The sequence below is a fragment of the Ambystoma mexicanum genome, chromosome 13 (assembly GCF_040938575.1).
Source record: "Ambystoma mexicanum isolate Mex_15411 chromosome 13, UKY_AmexF1_1, whole genome shotgun sequence".
Taxonomy (NCBI): domain Eukaryota; kingdom Metazoa; phylum Chordata; class Amphibia; order Caudata; family Ambystomatidae; genus Ambystoma; species Ambystoma mexicanum.
In genome coordinates this window covers 91,647,141-91,659,793 of record NC_090938.1, presented here as the reverse complement: position 1 = coordinate 91,659,793, position 12,653 = coordinate 91,647,141, and the positions used below count along the sequence as shown (strand labels likewise).

At 46.5% G+C, this 12,653-nt stretch overlaps 1 protein-coding gene across 2 annotated transcripts in view; it reads right to left on the bottom strand.

Moving 5' to 3' along the window:
• The window catches only part of TAFA3 (TAFA chemokine like family member 3), a 462,946-nt gene that overhangs the window by 155,088 nt on the left and 295,205 nt on the right, over nucleotides 1–12,653 (bottom strand). The window lies entirely within an intron of this gene.

Here is a 12,653-nt window from a genome sequence, read left to right as displayed (position 1 = left end):
AGCCAGACGGAGGGAGCCGAAGGCAGGTAGGTGCAGATAGGTTGGGACATTTTAAGGGGTATAGGAGTGGTGGTAGAAGCAATAAGGGCATCCAAAATGTTCGATTTTTCAAACTTTCAGCTGTGCATTATTCTGCGGTGGTGAAACCCGCTGCAAAATTATCACGCACAACTAAATCTGGGACAGTGAGAAGGAGAATGACCTACTGCATTCATATAAAATAAAAAAAATAAAAAGACGTGCTATCGTAGTGGGACAGTGCAGCATCTCACATGTTCTTAGCAGAACAGCCATTTCACTGTCTATCCTCCAAGGAATTTTCCAGAACATACAGAAATGAACAACTTGGGAAATCAAGCGCAGTCTCTGTAATTGACGCAATAAGAGTCTGTTTCCACTATCTTGGCATTAAGTTAGTCCTCTGCGGCTTTAGATACATCTGGGGGGGCGGGGCTGTTTAATGTTCAATACTGTTTTCGACAATCCATGTACATCCACACAAGCCTGCTTACAAGTGTGCATATATATAAACTATTACATGACTAGGGATGGTAAGTCACGCAAAATGTTCAATGTGAGATGTTGTTAGAGAAAATATTGAATTCACAGTATACCATAGAAAACTGCACTTAGGTTGCGGTGGGACGCAATTGGCAGTTATGGCTTTTTTGTGCTCCCTGTTCAATTTGGAGTAAGAGGGCCCACCATGGTAGGACCGGGGGAAAAATGCTCGGGCACTAATGAAAAAGTGTCTCAAAGTCATAAATGGCCATTCACTCCTTTTATGACAGACTGTTTGAATAGTACCCAAGGTGGAGTTTTTTTGATAAAATGTAATGCAAATTAAATAATATTTATTCAGCAACAATGGTCATAACTACTATCTGCATAGTGAAGTGACTCATCAAATTGGCCCACATTGGTCCAAAAAACTGGCCCACACTAGCATTTGCTTTTTTTGGTTGGAGCATTGCCCTATTGCCCTGTAGGCCTGTCCGAGCCTAGGACCTAGAATCACTTGTGGGAGCACTACTGCAATACTGAATGCAAAGGTGCAAGGTTACTGTCCACACACTCAGAGGTGGGGTCCGCTCATTTGCATCGGGGTGATCCTGATGCAAATAAGAAGATTCCTCGTTCTCCTCCATATACCACCATTACGGAAAAAAGAAAATTGACGCACTGATCTCCTAGGATAGGGTGGGGGATATCCTGCTACGATGTGAGTAGTTGCAATTTTGGCAAACGCATATAGTCATCCCTCACCTTGCACTGGTGGTAGCCAACTTGCAAAATCAGGATGATGTGCCATGCACAAATCCAAAGCTTGGTAGGAACAAAGCGGTATTGATTTAAACAATGGGCACTTTGCCACCAATTTAGTGGGCCGGCTGGCCATCGTTATGCTGGGTGGTATATTACCCTTATTGGGAGGAGCCTTAACCGCCCTCAACCAAGCTGCATGCCTCTGATTCTTTTTTAAGCAGGAAGAAATAGAGCTATCACAATCTTTGCAAGGGATAACTCAACCTCATACTTATATAATGCAAACCTCCGAGCTGCTCCCCTAAGACCCTCAGAGTGGTCCACCACGCCGCGGCTTGCCCTGTAACAAAACTTACCACAGCTCCCCCACCTTGCACAAATTACACCGGCTCCCAATCCCGGTTAGAAATTACTTCAAAACCACGTGCCTCAACTATAAATTAACTGCCACTGGTTGTTAGGTAGGCACTACAGCCTACCTAATACCCAAACTAAAAACATGAGGTGGTACACTGTCATCTGACAGCAAGGCCATCATCAGACTGGAAAGCAGAGGCATAGACAGGGTAGGGCCTAAGCCTGTAGAGTCCACCCAAAATCTGTAAATGCCCATTCAACAGTGCTGTGTGGGCATTAACAGATGTTAATGTCACAGTGATGGGCCCGACTATATTAGCTTCAGACAATCCTGGCTACGCCTCTGCTGGAAACTAGACTGGCTTGCAAGGATAAAACCCGGGAAGATTCCTTCTGCTTTGCTCCGGTCCTCAGAAACTCTATCCCCATGGTAATGCAGACTGCTCAGTTAGTTGCAGAAGTGCCTTAAAGGTGCCACTGAGGCTCAAACACAGGATGAGGAGGGTTCTGTAGACCTTATCTCACGATGGAGGAGAATGTGCGCCAGTATCTTTCCATAGGGCTCGTAGATCTAGATCCGCCAGTGCAGCCCTCTAGGCTGTGAATGTCCTAACATATCAATCAGTAGAGCTTATCTCACTATGTAGGAGAACGTTCGCCAGCGTCTTGCCTTAGGGCTCATAGATCTAGATCCACCAGCGCAGCCCTTGAGGCTGTGATTGTCCTATAATATCAATCAGTAGAGCTTATCTCACTATGTAGGAGAACGTTCGCCAGCGTCTTGCCTTAGGGCTCATAGATCTAGATCCACCAGCGCAGCCCTTGAGGCTGTCATTGTCCTAACATATCAATCAGTAGAGCTTATCTCACGATGGAGGAGAATGTCCGCCAGCATCTTGCCATAGGGCTTGTAGATCTAGATCCGCCAGCGCAGCCCTGGAGGCTGTGATTGTCCTATAATATCAATCAGTAGAGCTTATCTCACGATGGAGGAGAACGTACGCCAGCGTCTTGCCATAGGGCTCGTAAATCTAGATCCGCCAACGCAACCCGGGAGGCTGTGATTGTCCTATCATATCAATCATAGATGGGCAAATTGAGAAGAAACTCGATTGTGGGATTAGCATTCTGCGGCATGGGTTTACAAAAAAAATGTTATAAAAAAAAACATTGATCACTAAGGAACCTTAAGTAGATTGTTTTGCACTGAATCTGTCTAAATCTCAAATCAGGCTCAGAATGCAGCTACAGAGAATATCATGTTGATTTGATGCAAAGACACACAACCGACCAATCATCATTGGATGTTTCAAGCACATGACAAATTGTGCATTTCATCTCCCTCGAAGTAGATAATACAAAAAACTAAAGTCGCAGAGGAGTTTGGAGGGATGAGTAAAATGACAGTAAAACTCACTGCCAGGTCTTGGGCCCGGCCCAACTCCAAAATTCTGTCCAGACTCAGCCAAGTTCCCTGAGAACCTGCCTGCGTAGCTTGGTGGGCTGCACCCATAAATTATTTGTGCTATCAATTGATCCTCCTCGAAGTATCCCAGGGCACAGAACAGTGAAAATCCCCGAAGTCTCCCATGGAAGGCATCCAGGCTCTTCCCTTCTTCTTGTCTTGTGCTTTGCATTCTGAATCTCTCGTAGTCCCTGTTTACCATGGGCATGAAGTATGCATTCAGGGCTTGTATTGATGCCTCGTACGATTGGTCCCAGGGCTGCAATGTTTTAAACAGTCTCTGGACTGCGGGGCCAGCCGAATATAGGAGGGTTGGTCTTTTTGCGTTGTCCTTGACCTCAACGGCTTCAAAGTATAGTTCCAGATTCTCAACCCATGCCGCCCATCGAGGGCCCAGGCTGGCGAGTTCTCCCACCACATCAAAGATCTGTATTGCGGCAAGCTGACCATTTTGTCAAAAAGACCCTTGGGCGTCATCGTCTTCCCTACTCATGATGGGCCTTGATGTGGGTCCCCCACTGATGCTAAGGTGCACGAGCACTCCTGGATGGAGCCGCAACCCTTACAGTGTGCTTGGGGTTTGTCACGTGTGTTGTTTTTGTGGAACAGAGTGTGTGTTCCCCTCTTTGCTCTCCCGGTGCCCGATTGCAGGAGGGGCACGCCTTAGTCACCACTTTTTGCAGTACTTGTTGGTGGGGCAAAAGTTTGGCGGACTTGGGATGGTGTTGCCCCTCTCTGGTGGGCTGGACAGTGTTCCAGGTGGGGTGGAATTGTGATGCCCCTCTCAGGTGGGCTGGAGAGTGTATCTTAGCACCTGTCCAACTCCATTTCCCTTCTTTTTTTTTTTTTTGATATCCCAGCTGGGGAATGCGTGGGCACTGGCAGTGACTGGCCCCTGCACTGATTCTGCATTTCTGGGGATAGCAGGGTGATCGCAGCTTCACCCAGCTGCTTTCTGAACAGCTTCACGGCCGCAGGCCCGGCTACACTCCCAGACACACCCCCTTGTTCTACGTGGCCGACTCCGCTCCTCACTTTTGTCCATTCATATGCTCGTTGCGGCTTAGCCCCTCCGGGGGGGGCATGTGCAGCAGCCGCGAGGCGGGCCACAGACTAGGCCGCCTTGCTGTGGGCTCCCCTGCACTGCGGTCACGCCCCCTCTTCCTTGTGGTGGACACCGCTCACACGGCCCACGGCCTGCTTGTTATGTGGCCGAACGCTGCTCGCTTACCTCCCGCCCTGCTCAGCTCCACGAGAAGGGGGGCGCACCGCAGCCTCGATATAGGCTCCCTGCGGTCCTTTTTTTTCCTGCTGCCTTCTCAACTGGGGGCCACCCCTCCTCACAACACGCGGCTGATGCTGCCTTTCAGGTTCTTCTGCAGCGGATGCCGCCGCTCCCCGTCGCCAGTGTTTGTTCTGCTTTTGGGCACCCGAGCAGGCCACAGGACCCCAGGATCACCTAGGTGCACAGCAGGAACTCTGTGCAGAACACTTGACGGATCAACCCTCAGATCGCGAGATGACCCGCTCTGAACGTATTACTGGGGGCTCCCACCACACAACGCCTGGGCACTGTGATCACACCGACCCAGGCAACCAACAGAGCTGTGATCACACGGCAGTCATGCACGCAGTAACACTGACACAAAAGACCACAGGAGCCAGGAGTTGCCGCTAACTGGGTCTCCACTGCAGTGCTGCACGTGCCTGCAGTGGCCCCTTTTATTAATCTCGTGACGCGGTGATGACCTGTGTCTTCTCGCCACGCCCCTCTTAAAGGGCCACTACATTACATTCTGGAGGTGCTCTTTAAGGAAAGGTTAGCAAGGACCTTCACCTTTCTTGCGCCATTATTCCCTCTGACACAGACAAATCAAAAGCGGCTGTAATGTACAAATGCCTCAATATTCCTTTCCAAACCTCCCCCAACCCCCGATAACATTCTTATCCTGTTATACCATCGCAAGATGGAAAGAACAACATTGAAGAGCTGTTCGACCTCCATGCTTTTCCTGTCATCACAACAGACCTGCCTTTATTACGAATTTAGCGACCAATGATGCCCTTGTGGTTTAACAAGCATTGCTGATCTGTGTTACATAACTTATTTACAGTCCCCAATAGAGAGCCTTTCCCCTTGCACATGCCTTGTGTTTGTAAATAGTCGTTGTCAGAGCAAAGAGCACTCATAAAATATGTATCCACCTTCTGACCCTGAAATCTGTCTGTATTGACAGCTGTTGCTCCAGACCAGAGGTGAAACATGGACTCGCCTAAGAGAGACCTTGGCTAAATCAACTTTGGATTTCTCTCTGAGAGGCAGATCAAATGCAATTTTCCAAAGGATAAAAGAGAAGTCCATCCTTAATGTGTACTGTTTTAGATCTAACATATGTGTATATTAAGAGACCAGTTATTAAAGGGAATGACAGTGTGTGGCCATGTATTATAAGGAATAAAATACCCCACCTTTCAATAATGGTGGTTGGTGGTTACTTTATGACAAGGCTAACAGGCTCACATTACGTGCATTAACAGCTTTGTTTTTGCAACTTGGTAACATGTTATGTTAATGTTAATGTTAAAGGACATTTTTACTGCGCACTGTCACCACCGTGTGTCCCCTTGCGCTAACATGTCACCGAGTGGTCCCCTTGCGCTAACATGTTTTTCGATCTATACAAACACTTAAATAGAAGTCAGTGGGCCTCATTACGAGCATGGCGGTCCGGGAACTACGGTACCGGTAAGCATGCCGGTACCATAGTTCCCTGACAGCCATACTATCAGCTCTGCTCGCGGGTGCCGTCCCACCCGCCAGGTTTTTCCTGGTGGGTGTAATGGCACCCGCGAGCAGAGCATGTCGGCTGCACCGGCACAACTCTGAATGTGCGGTGCATCTGACGTCCCCATCCCCATTCAGCCCTATGGGGCAGAATGGGGACTGGGAGGCCCTTTATTCCAGCACCCGCAAATGGGCAATTACCGGGTCCGCCGAGCTCGGCATGACCCGGTTCTTGCCCATTCGCGGGTGCTGGAAAAAATGCAACTCCGGCGGCAACCATGCCTTTTTCTTACTGCACGGCTACCGCCACAGTTGTAATGAGGCCCAGTATCATCGTCCCGCCAGTTACAATAGATAACTGTGCTGTACCGTGCTCTACTTGATGGAGCCGCCTCGATCAAGCTCCTTCCCTACAGTATCCCCTTCATATCCCCTTTTAGATGGCCAAATCTCCTGGGGGCTGCTGCTGCTGCATCTCCTTCACACCGTGAGTGTGGGCTCCTCCTCCTGACGGGAGGAGGTACTTGTCTGGCTTTGAGAATGCAAGAAAACAAACAATGGATTTCGCAATCACTAGGTTTTGGAGTTTTAGTGGGATTCAAAACATGATAACAAAAATGGAATTTAATATCAATAAGTCACCAATAACTGTGGTTTTTAGGGGTCTAGTGGGTTTCAATGAGCGCTGTGGGGGAAAACATACAAATGCTGTATAAAGAGAATTTCATCATCATCAAACTTTATTTCGATACGACAGATCATAAAAGTGACATACAATAGTTAATCAAAAACAATTATTGATAAAGTATACTGAGAATTGGAAAACACATAGGGCATCATTACGATACTGGCGCTAATGGATTAACGGCGCCGTAAAAGGCTGCGGCGCCATTAACTCATTAGCGCCTGATTGTGAGGTCCCTTTGCGGGACCCGACCTTAACAGCTGGTCTACACCAGCCGTTAAAGTAGGGACCCGCAAAAGGACCTTGGTGCTAAGTACGGTACCGCAATTTGCGGTAGCGTACTTAGCGCCTTCCCCATTCCCATAGAGCCCTATGGGGCGAAAATGGGGAGGGCCATGGTTCAATGGGGAATTACCGCCCCGCCAACCTTGGAATGGGGTGGTAATTCCCCATTGAACCATGGCGGACCCATTACAACACCGGCACCAACCATGGTGCTAATAGCGCCATGGTTTAGCGTTGGTGTTGTAATGAGGACCATAGATCACCATGGGCACTGTGACAAAGTCCCATACTTGAAGCATTAGAATGGGCCTGGGCTAACTCCACGCACTGAGGGCCTCCAACAGGTTCATGACACAGTGCTCATAGATGGACTAAGGGGAACTTCCCCAGGTTGTTTTGTCACAGTCCTGACCTCCCATCTATGACCAATCCCGCTGTTCTAAAGTGCCTTGGCGACCTTGGAAGTTGTTACCTTGTGGGAACTCACTGGAATGTAAGGAAATGATCACGGTTCTCCACTGAACCACAACCATGAGTGTCTGTGGAAAAAGGAAGAACCCTGGTTCAGCAAAAGACAAAAGACATGCTTGCGCAGTTAAACACGGTGGCCCACTCGCTGTCCTAAAGGGGTTCAGCCGGAAGGAAGGCACTGAAGACCCCACTCTACCAACAACATCTTGGTGCTACCTAGATTCTGGATAATTGAGAGCTCCGATTATCTGATATTCAAAGCAATTATAAAGTTGAGGTTGTTTGATAAGCGAATAGTCCTATTGGATCCCCTCCACCACCCATTTTGATAGATGATACCCATGGTGGTATTTTATTCATTTTTTATTTATTGTGCATTTTTAAGGCGCTTATTCATGAAATACATTGTGTTTCAGAGCGCCCTGCTATTAGCATCTAGAAAGACAGGAATAGCATGTGTCTTACAGACAAGAAGTGGGAGATACCTCAGAGGAAAGTATCTCGCTATGTTTGGACATGTTGTTCAAGATTGGTGTTTGTCGTGGGCAAGGAGAAATTGGCTTTGATGCGAGAAACAAATCTCGCTGCATCAAGTTGGCCCAGTAAATTGCTCTGACCTGAGAAATGTTTTCAACGGTGCAACTTTGCAGGATATAAGCACTATACTATAGTAAAGCTCCCCTCTGCACAAATTAATTAATTGTGCTGTAGCACTAGAAGAATAGAGACAATGCGGCTCGCCGGGCCTGGTTCCTCCTCTTCCCTGACTTGGCACACGCACGGGCAAGCACCAATCGTTCATGTGTGCTTAAACAGTGTTGCTGGTGAGTAGATGCAATATGAAATGTCCCTGGGAGTCATGAAAGAGAAGCTTGGTTCCTTAGTTGCTGGCATGGTGCTGGTTGTCTTACTCCTTTGGTCAATTTCAAAAGCTGAAGTAGAGGCCCATCCAGAGTTTAAGATCCTGTGCATGACTCAATCATGCAAACCAAAATGAGATCTGAAAATCAGGTAAATAAATATTCATTTGTTTTTATATAGTGCTTTAATCTGAAGTGCCTTACATACGATATATTTACATACATTACTATTATTATCCAATCGAAATCGGTACACACTCATCGACCTCAGAAGGATAAAAGGCTGAGTTGGCCATGCCAGGATTTGGACCTGCTACCTGCAGATTAAACACAGATCATAGCAACAAGCGTTTAACCCGCTGAGCCATTTTACCAGCATAAAACCTAACACGTAATTGCTTTCTTTTGTACTTGACATCTATCTCTCGTACCTTCTCCCCACTCTTCAACACCAATTTCCATGTCCCCCACCCACCCCACTTACCTTGCACTCCTTTGTTCGTCACTGGGGCAGGGACCACTGGGTTTTTCAGGCACACCTACATCACAGCAATGGCCGCCATGGAAAGGGAGAAGGGACTAGGTGTAGTTCCCTCTTCCCGACTCGATAGCGCCCATCTTGTTTTGAAGTATTTTATTCAATTTGATTAACAGCAAACACACTGTTTCTGAACTTGGAAAAAAAAAGGTAGTATGCCGGGACAACGGGATGCTCATAGCAGTAAACCTAATCCCCCACCCATTGTGGTTTATTGCTTAATTTACATTCTGTAATTTTTATCAGCATCCTAGTACAGCCTTAGTTTTCATAATTATTTCAATGTCTACCAATTTTGGCACACGTGCCCACAATTTTGGAAAATCAACTTAATAGCATGAAACTTTGTATCGGCTTCACTTTTCTTAAATACCATACACATCAGATGCCTTTACAATGCCTGTGTATAAGCTTCTCCACCCTAAACATTTGTCTGCGCTCTCGTCGATGACCATGAACGGACCATGAGATCGCATCGTTTCCAATAAAGGTGATGGCATACCATTGAGATGAAGTTAGAAATTGCTGGAGGCCCCGCTCGCTCTATAGAGAAATCCCTCTCCGCACAAGCCCCGGCTCGGAGCAGAAAGGGACTGCCGCAGCTGTGTTTGTGGATGTGATCTTGCATATTTTAGCCCTAGCGATGGGGACACATAAATATGAGCAATTCTTTGGTGGACAGAATGAGGATTTCTTTCCACGCGGATTGAATCGCTGGTTTGAGAGCCAATTATCATGACGTATCATAGGGGTTACTTCCAATTGGGACGATCTTGGCACTCGTTCTGCTCAATGCATGGAATTTATGATTTGAAAATAAATTTGGCCATTTCTATATTAAATTTTGTAAGAATCATTTATATACATGAACATTAGAATAAGAGCTTCTCTGGGTTTTGTAGATGTTCCTTAACAGTGTGTAAGGAATGGGGCTAAGATTGGCTAAGGGAGTGGGAGGAAAAAGGTTTCTATCAGCTTCAGCGTCATGAGACACATTCTTCCACATATTTGCGTTAATGAATTTATTATGAAAGATCTCCATCTTCCAATGTCTGTTTCCGCATGTGTTTTCGCCCGCTATCTCCAGTCTTAGCATGCTGAGAATCAGCAATAAGGGGCTGTTGCACAACAATAGCAAAATAGTGCGGGACACAGAAGGGGAGAGGTGCAATCTTCTTGATCATAGATGAAAAAGCCCAAAAAACTAGAAAGCCCTATTTTTATGTTCATTAACAAGCCACTGATATCTGTGCACTCTCATTGGTCTCCCAAGGGTCACCAAGGCTTGTCGTGACCTTCCAATAATGTTTCCCAGTGTAGGCGGTGACAAGGAGTGCTCCATAAACATTACATTGAGATGTTCGCCTTGATTATCATCCGGGTGAGAGGTGCTGGCCAATCAGGTGTCCTGAAATGTGGGCACCACCCCTCAGGCACGACCCGCATTGTCTCGGCCATCTGGGTGCCTCCCCCCGGGTGTCCACCATTATTTTTGGTGACCCCTCCACACCCACCCTTGACCCAAACACAATTTAAAATAAAACATAACACGAAAACTGCAACTTTTTTTATAGCTAGCCTTTTTTAAAAATCGTTTTATGTTATGAACAAAATCTGGAAAACTAGCAGGAATTAATTGGTTCCATGTAACAATGGCCCCGCAAAAATGTCTCTTGACAAAAAAGTCGCTGTTTTTTTGCAGACATTATTACATTGAACTTGCAAGGGGACACCCCCGCAACCCGTTATTTTTGTTTTGTTTAGAAGGGGAGCAGGGCACATCCCTGCAACCCGTCCCCATCCATAATGTCACCCTATATAATGTCACCAATGGCTTTTCCCGGCAACATTATGTATGGGGACCTTATGTGTGGGGACATTATGTGTGGGGACATTATGTATGGGGACCTTATGTGTGGGGACATTATATATGGGGACATTATGTATGGGGACATTATGTGTGGGGACATTATGTGTGGGGAAATTATGTGTGGGGACATTATGTGTGGGGACATTATGTATGGGGAAATTATGTGTGGGGACATTATATATGGGGACATTATGTATGGGGACATTATGTGTGGGGACATTATGTGTGGGGACATTATGTATGGGGAAATTATGTGTGGGTACATTATATATGGGGACATTATGTATGGGGACATTATGTGTGGGGACATTATGTATGGGGACATTATGTGTGGGGACATTATGTGTGGGGACATTATGTATGGGGACATTATTACCTGATACCGTTTTATTGTACAAAACTGATCTGCCCAGTTTTAGCTGCAGCGCATACGCCGCATATATCTCAGCAGATTGTGTACAGGTGGTTCACAGAGGCACCGCAAGATTGGGCATACATGGAACACCAGAAGTTTCCTCTCAGCGGGGGAGGAAACGATGTGGGCATGACTGGCTCTTAAACTGTAACAGGAGAGGGACACGAGGTGCAGCAGAAGCTGGAGAGGCCAGGCAGCTCGGCGATTAGGATAATAAGAAGCCTGGGAAGTCGATAAGTCTGAGGTTAGGCAGAAGAAATTGACCCATCACAATGTTGAATAATTGGCGTGTATTTGTTTCCATGAATAACAAAATGCTCTCACACACAGAGTGCAGGGCAGTGAGTAATGCGTCCCGAGCCACAGAGCCAATTACACCTCATGAAAAATTCAACGATTGTCCTCCCTCTTTGTCTATGAAAGTGCATTCTGCGGAGTGTCATAAAAATAGCTGCGGGCCCATTAGCTAAAGTGTTTCTTCTGTGGGGCTCGGGGTTGTGACATTTAGGCAAATGCCAATGGGAGAACAATGACATTTGCAGAGAGAGCAGCAGAGGTATTACCTGCACTGCCCAGTGAGTAGGTCAGTCACAATGTGTGCACCACTAAAGAAGTGAGGCCTGAGGCGATGATGCTGGGAGGGGTCACGTGACCAAACAGAGCCGCGCTGCTCTAGGCTGATGGCCTAAGAAAGGTACCGTGCCTCCGAGGAAACCTGACGTATCCTATGTATGTACAGTGGGGGTATTGGGTGACAGAACCACTCTCATATGCCTGGTGTCACCCACTCTCTTACTATTTGCATCTGCATGCTTTTAAACCACGTCTCTCGCTCTCTTGCACTGTTCCTGTTTTACGATGTGACCTTCCTTTTTTATGTATTCCAGTGCTTATTTCATCATCCCGCATCTCTGTAGGTTTTCTTCTGCATCCAATAAGTCTTCATTTCTCTTCCTTTTTTCCCTCTTTGCTTGATTTGGTTTACATTGTGTCTATGCATTTTAATCCGTTCTTCTAGTGTCAGTTTCTCTGTTCATTTAATTTCTCTCATTTTCTGTCACTATTTCCTATCTTGGCTCCCGTCTTGGTCGCTCTCTTTTTTTTTTCTTCCTCCTCTTTACCGTACACCCTTTTTTTGAAGTCCCCTCACCTCTCTGCTACCAAAATGAAGCTTCAACCTTTACAGTGGCACCATACCCTGACAGACATACACTAATGACTTAGTGGCTAGATGACCCGAATTGCCCAATATATGATGGCATCATGGTTTAGTCTTATTACTAGTTTTCTTCTCCAGGAGACAGTCACATAGATATGTTTATATTGGTCCAGAGGATTCCGCGGACACCGAATCAGGAAATGAGTCTGCGGACCGAATGCAGATATCACATTTTTTTAACCTACTGTTTGCCCTTTAAAAAAAGAAAAAAAAAGACGACTGATTTACAGCAAATTTACAAAAGCACGCTTTCGAGACCAGGCCACCACTCCTTGCCCAAATTTGGTGCAAATCCGACCAGTGGTTTGTGCTGCAGGCGTGAGCAAAACCTTTTTCAATGGGTGTCCACCTGGATTTCAAAAGTTTTGGGACCACCTTATAACTCCCCTCCTTTCATGAAACCGAACCAAACGTTCAAAAATCCCTGGCCATGTACT